This window comes from Herpailurus yagouaroundi, unplaced genomic scaffold (genome assembly GCF_014898765.1).
Source record: "Herpailurus yagouaroundi ecotype Mexico unplaced genomic scaffold, PumYag 182, whole genome shotgun sequence".
Lineage (NCBI taxonomy): Eukaryota > Metazoa > Chordata > Mammalia > Carnivora > Felidae > Herpailurus > Herpailurus yagouaroundi.
This window is the reverse complement of record NW_024412413.1, coordinates 14,651,653-14,666,463: the sequence shown is the minus strand read 5'-3', so window position 1 is coordinate 14,666,463 and position 14,811 is coordinate 14,651,653. Positions and strand designations below refer to the sequence as shown.

At 41.1% G+C, this 14,811-nt stretch overlaps 1 protein-coding gene across 6 annotated transcripts in view; it reads right to left on the bottom strand.

Annotated features, from left to right (window-relative positions):
• The window catches only part of BPIFC (BPI fold containing family C), a 55,691-nt gene that overhangs the window by 38,932 nt on the left and 1,948 nt on the right, over window positions 1-14,811 (bottom strand). Inside the window, exons 2-6 of one of the 6 annotated variants that reach the window (XM_040490973.1) lie at window positions 13,881-14,792; window positions 13,730-13,786; window positions 7,149-7,249; window positions 2,632-2,842; window positions 1,526-1,619 (exon numbers count right to left, since the gene is read on the bottom strand). The gene's annotated coding sequence lies outside the window, so the exon portion shown is untranslated. Of the gene's footprint in view, window positions 1-1,525; window positions 1,620-2,012; window positions 2,138-2,631; window positions 2,843-7,148; window positions 7,250-13,729; window positions 14,793-14,811 lie in introns of those variants that run through there. The other 5 variants (XM_040490974.1, XM_040490975.1, XM_040490976.1 and 2 more) reach the window with 5 other exon arrangements.

Sequence of the window (14,811 nt, the reverse complement as noted above, 5' to 3'; positions counted from 1 at the left end):
ACAAAAACACTAATGCAAAGAGATACATGCACTCCTATGTTTATAACAGCATTACTTATAACAGCTAAATTATGGAACCAGCCAAGTATCCACTGATAGATGAATGGATAAAGAAGGTGTGGTGTATACACACACACACACACACACACACACACACACACACACACACACTCTTACAATGGAATATCATTCAGCCATAAAAAAGAATGAAATCTTGCCAGTTACAACAACATGAATGGAGCTAGAGAGTATAATGCTAAGGGAAATAAGTCAGTCAGAGAAAGATGAATACCAGATGATTTCAGTCATATGTGGAATTTAAGAAACAAAACAAATGAGCAAAGGAAAAAAGATTATATACATTATATAATATATATGTCATATGTACATGACAAACTAAGAAAAAGACTCTTGACTAAAGAGAACAGATTGTTACCAGAAGGGAAGTGGGTGGGGGGATGGGTGAAATAGGTGATAGGGATTAAGGAGTACACTTGTTGTGATGAGCACTGGGTGACGTGTAGAATTGTTGAATCACTATTTATACACCTCAAACTAATATAACACTGTATGCCAACTAACTGGAATTACAGTTAAAACTTAATAAATAAAACCACAAATATATTAGATGACCTTTGCCTAAGCCATTCTGATGACCAGAAATAAGAAAACTCCAGGACAACTTAGAAAATTCCTGAGACAGGTTGACTTACCATAAGTATTCACAGAAGGGACCTTTGACAGACTTTGGAAAAATCAGTTAAATGAATGATAAATGAATTAAATGTAGCCTTTAAAACAAGGGAAAGGTTGAAAACAAGCCAATTGGTTTAAAGAAGCCTCGGCTGTCAGAATATTCCAACTTAATGGTTAAGACAAAATGAATGTAAGTAGTCTAAACCAACAGGTATTGAATATGGGCAGAACTGGGGACTAATTTCAAGGGATTCAGTCAACACATCTGATTTTACCAAGATCTCTAATGACAAGGCCTTGAAAATTTACTTAGTCTTCTCCAAACTCTATACTTAACACAAACAGGTTAAACAATTCGGGCAAGTGGGAGTGTCCTTTGCTCTGGCAAGATGTAGGTCACTGATGTGGTTTAAGACCTGGCCCCAAAGCACAGAGATCACAGCAATTCCTTACTCCTACATCCGCGCTAGTTCAGAGATAAGCTAGAATTTTCTGCCACTGAGCTGGGTTCCTCACTGAAATGAAGGCATAAGTAAGTCCAGACGATTGAGCGACCGTCTTAATACAACATTGCTGAATGATGCAAAACTAAGTTTATCCTCCAAACAAGCTCTCTTTTCTTTCTTAGGCCTATTCATAGTCTTCTGGGGGAGGCATGAGTGACAGAAAAACAAACACAAAGCAGAAAAACCTAGGCAGACAGTAAGGACTCAGGCTATGTGACAGCTGACTGTCCAACGTGTTCTATCAGATCCGGGGCATCTCAGTAAGAGGGTAATCCCTGTTGGGAGATGTTGTGCTGGCAGAGAAGTTTGTTCATGATTCTTACCTCAAGTGGAGGAAGCGTCCAACGATGGGGAGCACCTTCGATTCCTTCTGCCTTTGAAGCTATGTGTTCTCCACTTGAGCCTTGAACTCAGCTGCTGAAAAGACAAGATAATTAAGTCTGAATCATCTAGTGGTGGATTTTTTTAAATGCCTCTTTCAAAATGTAATGTATAATTGCTACACTTCAATTGCCCAATAACATGAATGAACACTACAGCCTCTACCTAGATGAGTAGACAATGCCACCCATGCAATGATTACCCCCTGCCAACACACACACACACACGCACACACACACACACACACACACACACACGAAATTATTACGACTACATTACCAGAATGATTAAGTTGAGACTTCCAGGATACTGGAAAAGGTGTCAAATTGTTTTGAATTGGAAAAGGAAGAATTTTCCTCTCTGGGAAAATAAGCCAGTTTTTCCTGGTCAGGGTCCCTGTAGTGGGTGGCCCCCCACTGCTCACAATACCTTTTGGACTTTTGGTGGATCAGATTCAGTCTGAGAGCATGAGGCTTGGTAACCGGGCTGATCTAGTTACCACCTTTATCTTGCAGGGTAGGAGCACAGATGATATCTCTAAGTGTCTGTTCCTTTTCAGGTTGTTAGTGCCTTCCGCTCCCAGCATTCCTTTGAGGTAGGTTGGGTGGGTGCAGCCACTACCATGTGACTTCACATCTGTAGGTTCTAAACCTCGTCTGTACTCCCATCCCCCATATTTTACTCATTACATTTTACATGGCCAGGGAATCTGCTTTTATAAAGTGTCTAACATCTTACTTACAGTTTTCAGGGTAAGATACAGTGACCAAACTGCTGTGGTTCCCCAGGATGCAGGGTTTTCCATACTAAAACCAGGGCAGTCCTGGGAAAACCGAGGAGATTGGGAACCCTAATAAGAACAGGCACGTTTCCAGGTTTCTCATCTAGTGTGCCTCCAGTTACATTTGCCTTTTTAACTTGCGTTTCCTTAGGGACAACATGGGAGTAAGAATAGTATCTACCTTGATAGGTTCTGGTGAAAAAAAGTGCTGTCAACCATCAGTCTGTTTGGGCTGCTACAGTGTATGAACAGAAATGTATTGCTCACAGTTCTGGAGGCTGGGAAGTCCAAGATTAAGGAGCCAGCACGATCACATCTTCCTGGTTCACAGCCAGCACCTTCTGCCAATGTCCTCACGCAGTGGAAGGAGGCGGGGATCTCTCTGGAGCCTCTTTTATGAGGCATTAATCCCATTCATCAGGGTTCCACCTTCATGACTTGAGCACCTCACAAAATCTCCACCTACAGATACTATCACCTTCGGGGAGTAGCATTTCAACATATGAACTTTGGAGGGACACAAACATTCAGACCATAGCAATAAGAATTTGCTCTTAAAATGGTAAAGTGCTGTAAAATTTTATTTATTAGTATGTGGCCTTATCAATGGTGATACAAGCCTGAAGACATTTTCCTCATAGAATCTTTTATTGTCTGTCATCACAGATTCCATGCATTAAATTCACAAATATTGGGCACCTACGGTGTGCAAAGACCTCTTCAGTAAAAAAGACAGAATCTCTGTCCATGTGGAGTTTATTAGATGAAGACACAAAATAAATAAGTAAGCAAAATAAATAAAAATGTATACATTGTGACATGTGCTATGAAGGAAATAGGGAATGTGGTTGTCTTGTAACTGGTAGGGTGATGTCACTGGTGGAGGCATGTTTACTTTGCAAGATGGCCCAGGAGGGCTTCTCTGAGGAGGTATATTTGAGCTGAGATCTAAGCACAAGAAGCCAGGTGGGCAAAGCACAGAAGGGAATGGGTGGAGGGAACAGCAAAGGTGGGCTGTGCATCTGTGATGTAGGAAGGGCAGAAATACTGGACATCTGAACAGCGGTGTCACATGGGGAGTTGGAGTTCGGAGAAAGGTCTGCTGGAAATAATGAATTTCTAAGTCATCATCCTAGAGGCGAAGTGAAAGCCACAGAAGTGGACAGGTGCATGTGAGAGGCGGTTTCCCATGGTGCACGTGCTACTGGAGGGATGTGGGATCATCTCAGGAGCTGGAAACTTAAACACTTGAAATTTTATTGTGATTGTTTTTAGCACATGAGGAAAAAGAATGCAAAAGTAGACATGGGAGAAGAGGAGTGACATCACACATCACATGGAAGACGATTCCTATTTCTGTCCTTTCCTCAGAATCTTCCCTGGGTGTCAGTGCCTGTTTCTCCTCTTTCTCTCTCTCTTCCCTCACGGTCCCAGGTTTCCTCCCATCTCTCCTGCCCAGAGCGGCTGCCTGCCTTCACCTTCATCCCCTGCTGCCCCATTCTTTTTCTGTCACAAAGATCCCCAATCCACTCAGCCTCCCATGTGCCTCTCCTGTCCATTAACCAGCTGCACAGGATCTGCTAGACTTACAGGAAAGCTGAACGTTGTAAAACGGCAGTACTTTTCCTGACGCAAGTATTAATTTTTCCTTTTGTCCTAGAAGATCTGAAAGTCTTGGTGGAAACCTGAGTCACTGTTGTGTATTCTGGGGCATCTGGTGCAGGATTTGAGGAGAGTTTTCTGGAAGGGTGGCCTGGAGAAGGTGAACCAGGGGTCTCTGTCCTGCAGTGCTCCAGGGCTCTCGCCTCACAGGGACCTGCCCTGCCCACCCCACCCGGCACCCCGGACAATTTACTCCACTTGTCTGGGTCTCCACCATCCTCTGTACAAGTGGAGACCATGCTTACTTTTCAGAGTCGCTGAGGCAATTAAGCTGAACGAGCTAGCACATAGTTTTTCATACAGTGTTAATAAGATGCGTTACTACTATATTTTCTCTTTTTATTTTAAATTAATAATTTAAAAGATATTTTAAACAAATTTTGAGAAACATATAAAGTTGGGGTGCCTAGCTGCCTCAGTCAGTAGAACGTGAGACTCTTGATCTTGGGGTTGTGAGTTCAAACCTCACATTAGGTGTGGAGCCTACTTTAAAAAAAATACAAAGTTTAGTTTCTATGGTATTTATTTTTTACATTTACTCTCTATTTGGAAATGAGTATGTTTTCCCTTTATATAGCTTCCCCTTAAAAAATTTTTTTTTCAACGTTTATTTATTTATTTTTGGGACAGAGAGAGACAGAGCATGAATGAACGGGGGAGGGGCAGAGAGAGAGGGAGACACAGAATCGGAAACAGGCTCCAGGCTCCGAGCCATCAGCCCAGAGCCTGACGCGGGGCTCGAACTCACGGACTGCAAGATCGTGACCTGGCTGAAGTCGGACGCTTAACCGACTGCGCCACCCAAGCGCCCCTAGCTTCCCCTTTTAAACAAATGTACATATAGTTTAAGAAGTGGGTTGATTTATAGGGGAAATGAAATAATGGTGCAACTCAGGTGGGACATGGAATAATGCTAGAAAAGGAGGCTCTAATAATTCGAGTTTAGGAAACAAAGATGGAAGAAGAGAGTGCAGCTAGTGTGTTTTATTTCATTTAGAAGGGACCTGGGAAGTCAGCTCAGTTAGCCTCCTTTCTGCTAAAGGAGTTGCTTTAGGGCAAATTTGCTGAATTTGTCATCATGACAAAGCCAGTAGCACTGTGCCCAGTTTCATTATTTATTTTAGTTTTTCAGATTTAACTGAAAATTTGCTGGGAAATCCTGATTATCCAGCCTACCCACGATGGCAATCTAGAAGGCAAGATTAATTATTTCACTTACTAATGGCTGACTGCGTCTTAGTCTCTACAGATCAAGGGACGCTTTTAATTAAAACTCCAAAGAAACATCATAATTAACTAGGTAGAATAATTGTTCATTAAAGAAAGATGTCAAGATGTTAGTGTTCCTTAACAGTGTTAAGGAACTGAGCATCCTGCTTCTTAGAATGTCCAGGCTATTCCCATATAGAAAAAAGCTGTCTGAATACCAGACTTCATTTGAGCTTGGAAGACAAATCATATTATTCTTTGCAGGAGAGAAAAGTGAGAGGGATAGGGATCATCTGTATATGGGGCTGGGGGGGAGGGGAATGTGCCAACATTTTGTATTGGTGAAATCTGGTTAAAAGGACACTCTGAAGAAGGAATAGAAGGTAGGAAAAAATAAGAGCTAACATCTATTTTTTTGTTATGCTCTGGGCACCAACCATATATTACCTCATTAAATCCCCACCAAGACTGCATGAGGTACTAATATTATCTAAATTTTATAGATGAGGAAACTAAGAGGTTAAGTATATGCCTAAGCTTAGGTGTCACAGTTAAGGCTGTAGAGCCAGGACTCAGGACCCAGGTGTCCTACCTCCCGGAGTCTGTTCTCTTAACCACTATGCCAAACTGCTTCTTCAGGAAGTGGTTAAAGGGCAGCCCACAGCCCAGGGGATGTGGAAGGTGAGGAGAGAGAAGGATGCTGTTGCTAGGTAATACATCTGCTTTTCCAAGTTGCTAACTGAATCTGTGACAGTGACACAGATACATATGTTTGTTTGAAGTTGCTAGCCTATTCCTGACCAGAGGAAGGAATTTGTGTGGCTCTCAAGAGAGATCAGTGACCCTACAGTTCACCCTGGAAGGGCTGAGGAGACATCTGGCAGAATCATCTTATCACTTGGAAGCATCTCCCCCTCTCTTCCCAGATCTGTCCCAGGCCACCCTCTCCTGATGCCTGTGGTGACTGATCTAGACTATGGCCCTCCCACCAGTTACATTCTGGAATGGTTTATGGCACTATCTCCCTCCTGATTTTGAAAAATAAACAAATCCACTTACCCACTTACCTGTACTTATTATCAGTTGTGTGAAAGGGAACTACATTTTATTATTTGCAGTTCAAAGTGAATTTAAATTCATGTTAAATTTGAAATGTACATACATGACCCTTGTAAGACATGAGGGATATTGTGGAACCAAACACTCATGATAGTGTAATACAACTTTGAAATGTCTGAGAACCATCAGTGTGAGCCCACATCACACAGACAAGGGTTTCTCCACCTTAGTGCTATTGACATTTTGGGCCATACAATTCTTTCATGTGGGGGCTGTCCTGTGCGCTGTGGGACATACAACAGCATCCCTGGCCTCTGCCCTGATGTTAGTAGCACCATTTTCTGCTACCCTAGTTGTGACCAAAATATCTCCAGTCTATATCTGTCTAATGTCCTTGGACAGCCTTGGTTGAGAATCAAGAAAATAAAGTATATTCAAGTATTCTATCTAGCCCTGGCTATAGAACATGGCTCCTCTTGAGGGCCAGATTCTAATATTCCTAGTAATATTTTTCTTAATTATACAATACATATTTGAAAACATTCTCTTGGTGACAGAGGTGACAGATTCAAACAAGACTGAAGTTTACATAGCAAATGGTGAAAATCCTTGGTGCTCCTCCCATCCCTTATCCCTGTCTTCTGTATGCTTCCTTCTAGTTTGCTTTCCAAGAATATTTTTATATTTTTATCTTGTTTTTTTCAACAGATTCCATATATCTTAATTTGGTCCTTGGATAGGGTTTTAATCATTTTAACAGCTTCTGAAGATGCTTTTTCTAGCTTGCATGGTCCGAATTTCATCTCACAACACTTATTTAAGGTCCATTTCAATTTCTTACCAAGCACACCTACCTCAAAGTGCTTTGTACTGTTAAGACAACCCAAAACAACCACAGCAAGATCACATGGTCCAGACCAGTGGTTCCCAAAGTGTAGTTTCACAGCAGCACCACCTGGAAATCATTAGAAATGCAAACTCTCAAGCCCTTCTCCAGACCTTCTAAATTAGAAACTGTGCAAATTAAAGCTCAAGATTCTGGAAAATGTATTGGATTTGTAAGTAAACACTCAAACTAAGCCCAATCTGGCATTCTCAGGTAGAGACAGAATGAAGATCATACTTTCCAAACAGATATATCAAGAACTCAGAGATAAGCATGAATATCTTTATACCATTTTAAATTTTGCTTAACTGGGCCTAACAGTGGAGGTGGGGACTGGATGTTGTTGAAGATGGATAAAACCTGCCTTGTCCCCTTAAGAAACTCATAACCCAAGACTAGAGAAAGTCTGATATGCAAATAATTGCACTGTGATATGATGGATAACATTCAAAAGTATGTTCCAAGTGCTCTTGGAGCAAAAGGAAGGAGCAACACACTTTTCTTTGAAGAAGGTATTCCAGGTAGAAGGATCAGCATGTGCAAAATCACAGAGGCACACAAAGTTACTTGTGGGAGAGGATGTAAATGGGGGGCCAGGGGGGATGTATTTTGGATTAGTGCAGTGTGAATAGGGATCATTGGGAAGATTGAAGAAAGTGGTTTCCAGCTGGAATATGAAGGGTTTTTATCATGCAAAGAAATTTGATTTATATTTAGGAAACTAAAGGAAACTCAACAATAAGAAACATATAATTAAAAATTGGACAAGACATATACGAAAAGCCCACAGCTGATACCATGCTAAATGGGGAAAAACCGAGAGCTTTCCCCCTGAAATCAGGAATATGACAGGGATGTCCACTCTCACCAGTGTTGTTTAACATAGTGTTGGAAGTCCTAGCCTCAGCAATCGGACAACAAAATGAAATAAAAGGCATCCAGATTGGCAAAGAAGTCAAACTTTAACTTTTTGCAGATGACAAGATACTCTACACGGAAAACCTTAAAGACTTTACCAAAAAGCTGCTAGAACTGATGCATAAATTCAGCAAAGTTGCAGGATACAAAATCAATGTACAGAAATTGGTTGCATTTCTATACATCAATAATGAAGCAACAGAAAGAGAAATCAAGGAATCGATCCCATTTACAATTGCACCAAGAACCATAAAATACCTAGGAATAAACCTAACCAAAGATGTAAAAGATCTATATGCTGAAAACTATAGAAAACTTGTGAAAATAAATTGAAGAAGACACAAAGAAATAGAAAAACATTCCATGCTCATGGATTAGAAGAACAAATATTGTTAAAATGTCAATACTACCCAAAACAATCTACATATTCAATGCAATCCCAATCAAAATTGCACCAGCATTCTTCTCAAAGCTAGAACAAACAATCCTAAAATTTGTATGGAACCACAAAAGACCCTGAGCAGCCAAAGTAATATTGAAAAAGAAAACCAAAGTGGGAGGCATCACAATCCCGGACTTTAGCCTCTACTACAAAGCTGTAATCATCAAGACGGTATGGTATTAGCACAAAAAGAAACGCAGACTAATGGAATAAAATTGAGAACCCATAAGTGGACCCACGAATGTATGGCTAACTAATATTTGACAAAGCAGGGAAGCATATCCAATGGAAAAAAGACAGTCTCTTTAGCAAATGGTGTTGGGAGAACTGGACAGCAACTTGCAGAAAAATGAACCTGGACCACTTTCTTACACCATACACAAAAATAAACTCAAAATGGATGAAAGACCTAAATGTGAGACAGGAAACCATCAAAATCCTAGAGGAGAAAGCAGGCAAAAACTTCTTTGATCTCGGCCACAGCAATTTCTTGCTTAACATATCTCCAAAGGCAAGAGAAATAAAAGCAAAAATGAACTATTGAAACCTTGTCAAGATAGAAAGCTTCTGCACTGCAAAGGAAACAATCAACAAAACTAAAAGGCAACCGATGGAATGGGAGAAGATATTTGCAAATGACATATTGGATAAAGGGTTAGTATCCAAAATATATAAAGAACTTACCAAACTTAACACCTGAAAAACAAATAATCCAGTGAAGAAATGGGCAAAAGACATGAATAGACACTTTTCCAAAGAAGACATCCAGACAGCCAACAGACACATGAAAAGATGTTCAGGGGCGCCTGGGTGGCGCAGTCGGTTAAGCGTCCGACTTCAGCCAGGTCACGATCTCGCGGTCCGTGAGTTCGAGCCCCGCGTCAGGCTCTGGGCTGATGGCTCAGAGCCTGGAGCCTGTTTCCGATTCTGTGCCTCCCTCTCTCTCTGCCCCTTCCCCGTTCATGCTCTGTCTCTCTCTGTCCCAAAAATAAATAAACGTTGGAAAAAAAAATTAAAAAAAAAAAGATGTTCAGTATCACTTATCATAAGGGAAATACAAATCAAAACCACATTGAGATACCACCTCACACCAGTCAGAGTGGCTAAAGTTAACAACTCAGAAAAAAACAAGTGCTGGTGAGGATGTGGAGAAATGGGAACACTCTTGCACTGCTAGTGGGAGTGCAAACTCGTGCACCTGCTCTAGAAAATAGTGTGGGGGTTCCTCAAAAAATTAAAAATAGAACTACCCTATGATCCAGCAGTAGCACTACTAGGAATTTATCCAAAGGATACAGGAGTGCTGATTCATAGGGGCACATGTACCCCAATGTTTATAGCAGTGCTTTCAACAATAGCCAAATTATGGAAAGAGCCCAGATGTCCATCAACTAATGAATGGATAAAGAAGATGTGGTTTATATATACAATGGAATGAGAAAGAATGAGAAAGAATGAAATCCTACTATTTGCAATAATGTGGATGGAACTGGAGGGTATTATGCTAAGTGAAATAAGTCAGAGAAAGACAGGTATCATATGTTTTCACTCATATGTGGAAATTGAGAAACTTAACAGAAGACCATGGGGGAAGGCAAGGGGAAAAAACAGTTTCAAACAGAGGGAGGCAAACCATAAGAGACTCTTTTTTTTTTTTAAATTTTTTTTTTCAACGTTTATTTATTTTTGGGACAGAGAGAGACAGAGCATGAACAGGGGAGGGGCAGAGAGAGGGGGAGACACAGAATCGGAAACAGGCTCCAGGCTCTGAGCCATCAGCCCAGAGCCCGACGCGGGGCTCGAACTCACGGACCGCGAGATCGTGACCTGGCTGAAGTCGGACGCTTAACTGACTGCGCCACCCAGGCGCCCCATAAGAGACTCTTAAATACAGAGAACAAACTGAGGGTTGATGGAGGGGGGCAGGGGAGAGGGGAAAATGGGTGATGGGCATTGATGAGGGCACTTGTTGGGATGAGCACTGGGTATTGTATGTAAGAGATGAATCATAGGAATCTACCCCCAAAACCAAGAGCACACTGTATACACTGTATGTTAGCCAACCTGACAATAAATTACATTAAAAAAAGTGGGCAAGAGAGCTGAAAACACCTCACTGAAGATGTATTGATGGCAAATAAACATACAGAAAGATGCTCAGCATTATCAGGAATTGCAAATTCAAGCAACAAGATACCATCTGTTAAAATGGCTAAAATGAAAAACAACCTGACAATACAAATTAACGCAAGTCTCATTCACTGCTGATGGGAATACAAAGTGGTACAGCCACTTTGGAAAACAGTTTGGCACTTTCCTGCAAAATTAAACCTAGTCTTGCCATATGATCCAGCAGTGGTGTTCCTGGGTGTTTATCCAACTGATTTGAAAATTTAGGTCCACATAAAAGCCTGCACAAACACAAATATTTATAGCAGTTTTGTTCACAATTGCTCCAAACTAGAAGCAACCATTTTATCAATAGGTGAATGGATAAAGTATAATACAACCATACAGTGGAATGTTATTCAGCATGAAAAAGAAATAAGCTATGAAGCCAAAAAAGACATGGATTAATCTTAAACACATATTGTTAAGTAAAAGAAGCCAGTCATGAAGCCAGAAAATTCTACCCACATTCCGATTCCAATTACATGTCATTCTGGAAAAGGCAAAAGTAAAGTGATGGTAAAGAGACCCGTAATTGCCAGAGGTTTGGTGGCGGGGGGGAGGGGCACGTAAGAGTGGTGGTGAAGTAAGTTGAAGCACAGGGGATGTTTCAGGTTGGTGAAACAAGACATTACGCATTTGTCAAAACTGATAGAACTTTATGGGTCAAAGAGTAAATCTTAATGTATGTAAACTTAAAAAAAAAATCACGTAGGAGATTGAGAGGTCCATGACAGAGTGCAGAATGTGAGAAAAGAATCTAAATGTATTATAAATGTATGAAACAACCTTGCTGAAGGGGATTGGGGAACAAGATGGTGACCTGGGTCACTTTGGGAAAGAATGGAGTCTGTAAGATAAAGGGCTACAGGCACTGTTGTTGAAGCACTGTACTGCAGTTGACAAGGTTGTTTTTGACAAGGGTATGGGTTAAGAACTGTGAAACTGCTAGATACTGGAAATGAATGATTCCATAAATGGATGGTGGACGGGGTGGAGCTAGATTTGTCACAGTTGGATTGGGAATTTACAGACAAAGCAAAGAAGGTGACCAGAATGATCATGTGGCAATGGATTAGAGTTGGCAACATGAGAATGAACTCATGCTCAGCTTCATATATAGATATAGATGGTTACGTATGGAAAATGTACATATACATATCTCCAGATGTGTCAGCTGAGAAGGCTTAGAAGCAATAATACCCCAACAGCAATGAGCACACCTAGCACCCAGATATTGGTTTCTTTTTTTTTTAATTTAATTTTTTAACGTTTATTTATTTATTTAAAAAAAATTTTTTTTCAACATTTATTTATTTTTGGGACAGAGAGAGACAGAGCATGAACGAGGGAGGGGCAGAGAGAGAGGGAGACACAGAATCGGAAACAGGCTCCAGGCTCTGAGCCATCAGCCCAGAGCCTGATGCGGGGCTCGAACTCACGGACCGCGAGATCGTGACCTGGCTGAAGTCGGACGCTTAACTGACTGCGCCACCCAGGTGCCCCTTAATGTTTATTTTTGACAGAGAGAGAGAGAGAGGGAGAGCGCGTGCGCTCGCGAGCGAGCATGAGTGGGGGAGGGGCAAAGAGAGAGAGAGACACACACACACAAAACCTGAAACAGGCTCCAGGCTCCCAGCTGTCAGCACAGAGCCTGATGTGGGGCTTGAACTCACAGACAGTGAGATCGTGACCTGAGCTGAAGTCAGACACTCAACTGACTGAGCCACCCAGGCGCCCCCCAGATATTGGTTTCTAATACCACTCTTCAGTAAAAGGAACTGGGGCACCGTGGAAAAATGGCTGATTCTAAGGTTGGGGCAGGATGTATACAAAATTGTCCTAAAGCATCTTATAGTAACAGAAAATAAAAAAGTGCTCAAAACCAGAAAAAAAAGAAAACACAGAACAAGTGAACAAAAATCCACAGTGATATCAAATGGATACAGTAGCCAACTGAAAGATGTCCCAGTGGTCAAAGCCGGAACAATTTGAGCAAAAAAAATAAATGAAGTAGTATTAGATTATAAGCCAAAGAAAAAAAGAAATGTAACTCCACACTGATATAAATAAAGGACTGAATAAATAGAAAACAGAACAAATCTCCTGTATAGAGGAAATCCAAATAATTTATGTACACACTCCACCCCTAAGGAGGTAGGGCATAACTCCCACTCTAAGTGTGGGCTGCACATAGTGACTTTCTTCCAAAGGATACAATATAAAAAGGAGAAAAAACGAGTAACTTTACAGTGGAGAAGCCGAGTGATCTGGGTTAACATCAACAGTGAGAAGTCATATTGACAGTATGCACTGTTGACATGAGAATGGAACCTGGACTTCTGCGGTCTACCTCCCAGGAGCACGTTACCTCAGCCTAATCATGAGAAGATATCAGACAAATTGAAGGATGTTCTACAAAATACCTGACCAGTAATTCTTAAAACGGTTAAGGTCATTTAAAAAAAAAAAGAAAAAAAGGAAGTCTAAGAAACTGTCACAGCCAAGAGAAGCCCAAGGAGACATGATGACTAGGTGTAATGTGGTCTCCTAGGTGGGATCCTGGAACAGAAAAAGGAGATTAGGAAAAAACAGAGAGAATCTGAATCAAGTATAGACTTTGGTTAATACAAATGCATCAACCGGGCATCTGGGTGGCTCAGTTGGTTAAGGTCATGATCTCATGGTTCGTTCATGAGTTTGAGTCCCACATCAAGCTCTCTGCTGTCAGCACAGAGCCTGCTTTGGATCCCCTGTCTCTCTTTTCTCTTTGCCCCTCCCCTGCACACTGTGCTCTCTCTCTCAAAAATAAATAAACATTAAGAGGTTACTAATAGGGAAAATTGAGTATGTGGTATATAAGTCTTCAGAATCATTCCACAAACCTAAAACCATTTTAAATATAACATTAAAAATAAAAAAAGGAAGCCTTGTGAGCCAGTGTATTCCCACAGAAGACTGACATTATCCCTTTGTAGTATTCTATGGAATGGTTCATTAAAAAAAAAAAAGAAATTTACATTTCTTAACTCTTTGAAAGTTGCAGTAACTGTTGCTTGCAGACATTAAAGTGGGATCTGTAAGAGAAAAAAAAAATTCTCAAGGAGAGAAATAGTTGAGAGATCATTGTCATGGATCTTTGAGGTTTTGGATGATCATCCTCTAGAGTACCTTAGATCTTGGCAGTGCCTTGGAGATGCTCTGGTTCTCTTCCAGGACCCTGCTAAATCCCTGTGATTGGATTACTTCTGCCATGCCGGTGGTTGCACCCTACTGGGCAAAGGATTGAGACAAGGATTCCAGGTAGATTAGTTTTCCGTTGTTTTAACAAATGGTCCCAAATGTAGTGGCTTAAAACAAGACAGAACCAAAGGTATTCTCTCACTTAACCTTTACAACATGGCTGTCTGATACACTCTTGTTACTATTTTCATTTTTATAGGTAGTAACTTATCCAGGGTTACACAGTACTGAGAGGTGGACTGTGGTAGATGGTCTTTAAAGATGGCCACCATATTAGCCTTGCACTGTTTTCTCCAAGAATGGTATCTCAGAGAGAAACAGACTTCTATCTTTTTTAGGTTACTATTCAGATCTCTGTTAGGGTAGCTGAAGCTGTATCCTAACCAATAAGGCCTCCAAATATGTCTATCTCTGTAACATCATCCCTGCTCACCCATCATCTACATTCTTACTGTCATCCCACTAATTGCTTTCTTCTTTCAGTTACTAAAAGAGTCTCCTAACTGAGCTGATCCCTAAATTCAAGACAATTTTGCCTTCTGGGGAACATGGGGCAAAGTTTGAGGACATCTTTTGCTCTACAACTGAAAGAGAGGTTTCTAGTAGCATTTGTGGATAGACCAGGGATGCTGCTGAACATCTTACAAGGCACAGAATAGTCCTCCACAACTATGACTTACGAGGCCCCAAATGTCAACAGTGCCAAGATTGAGGAACTCTGATCTAATATATATCCCCTGTACTTGACCAGTGATAGATTCACATTTCAGATCTGACCTATGCCCCTTGTGGTGTATCCCCTGTACTTGACCAGTGATAGATTCACATTTCAGATCTGACCTATGCCCCTTGTGGTGTA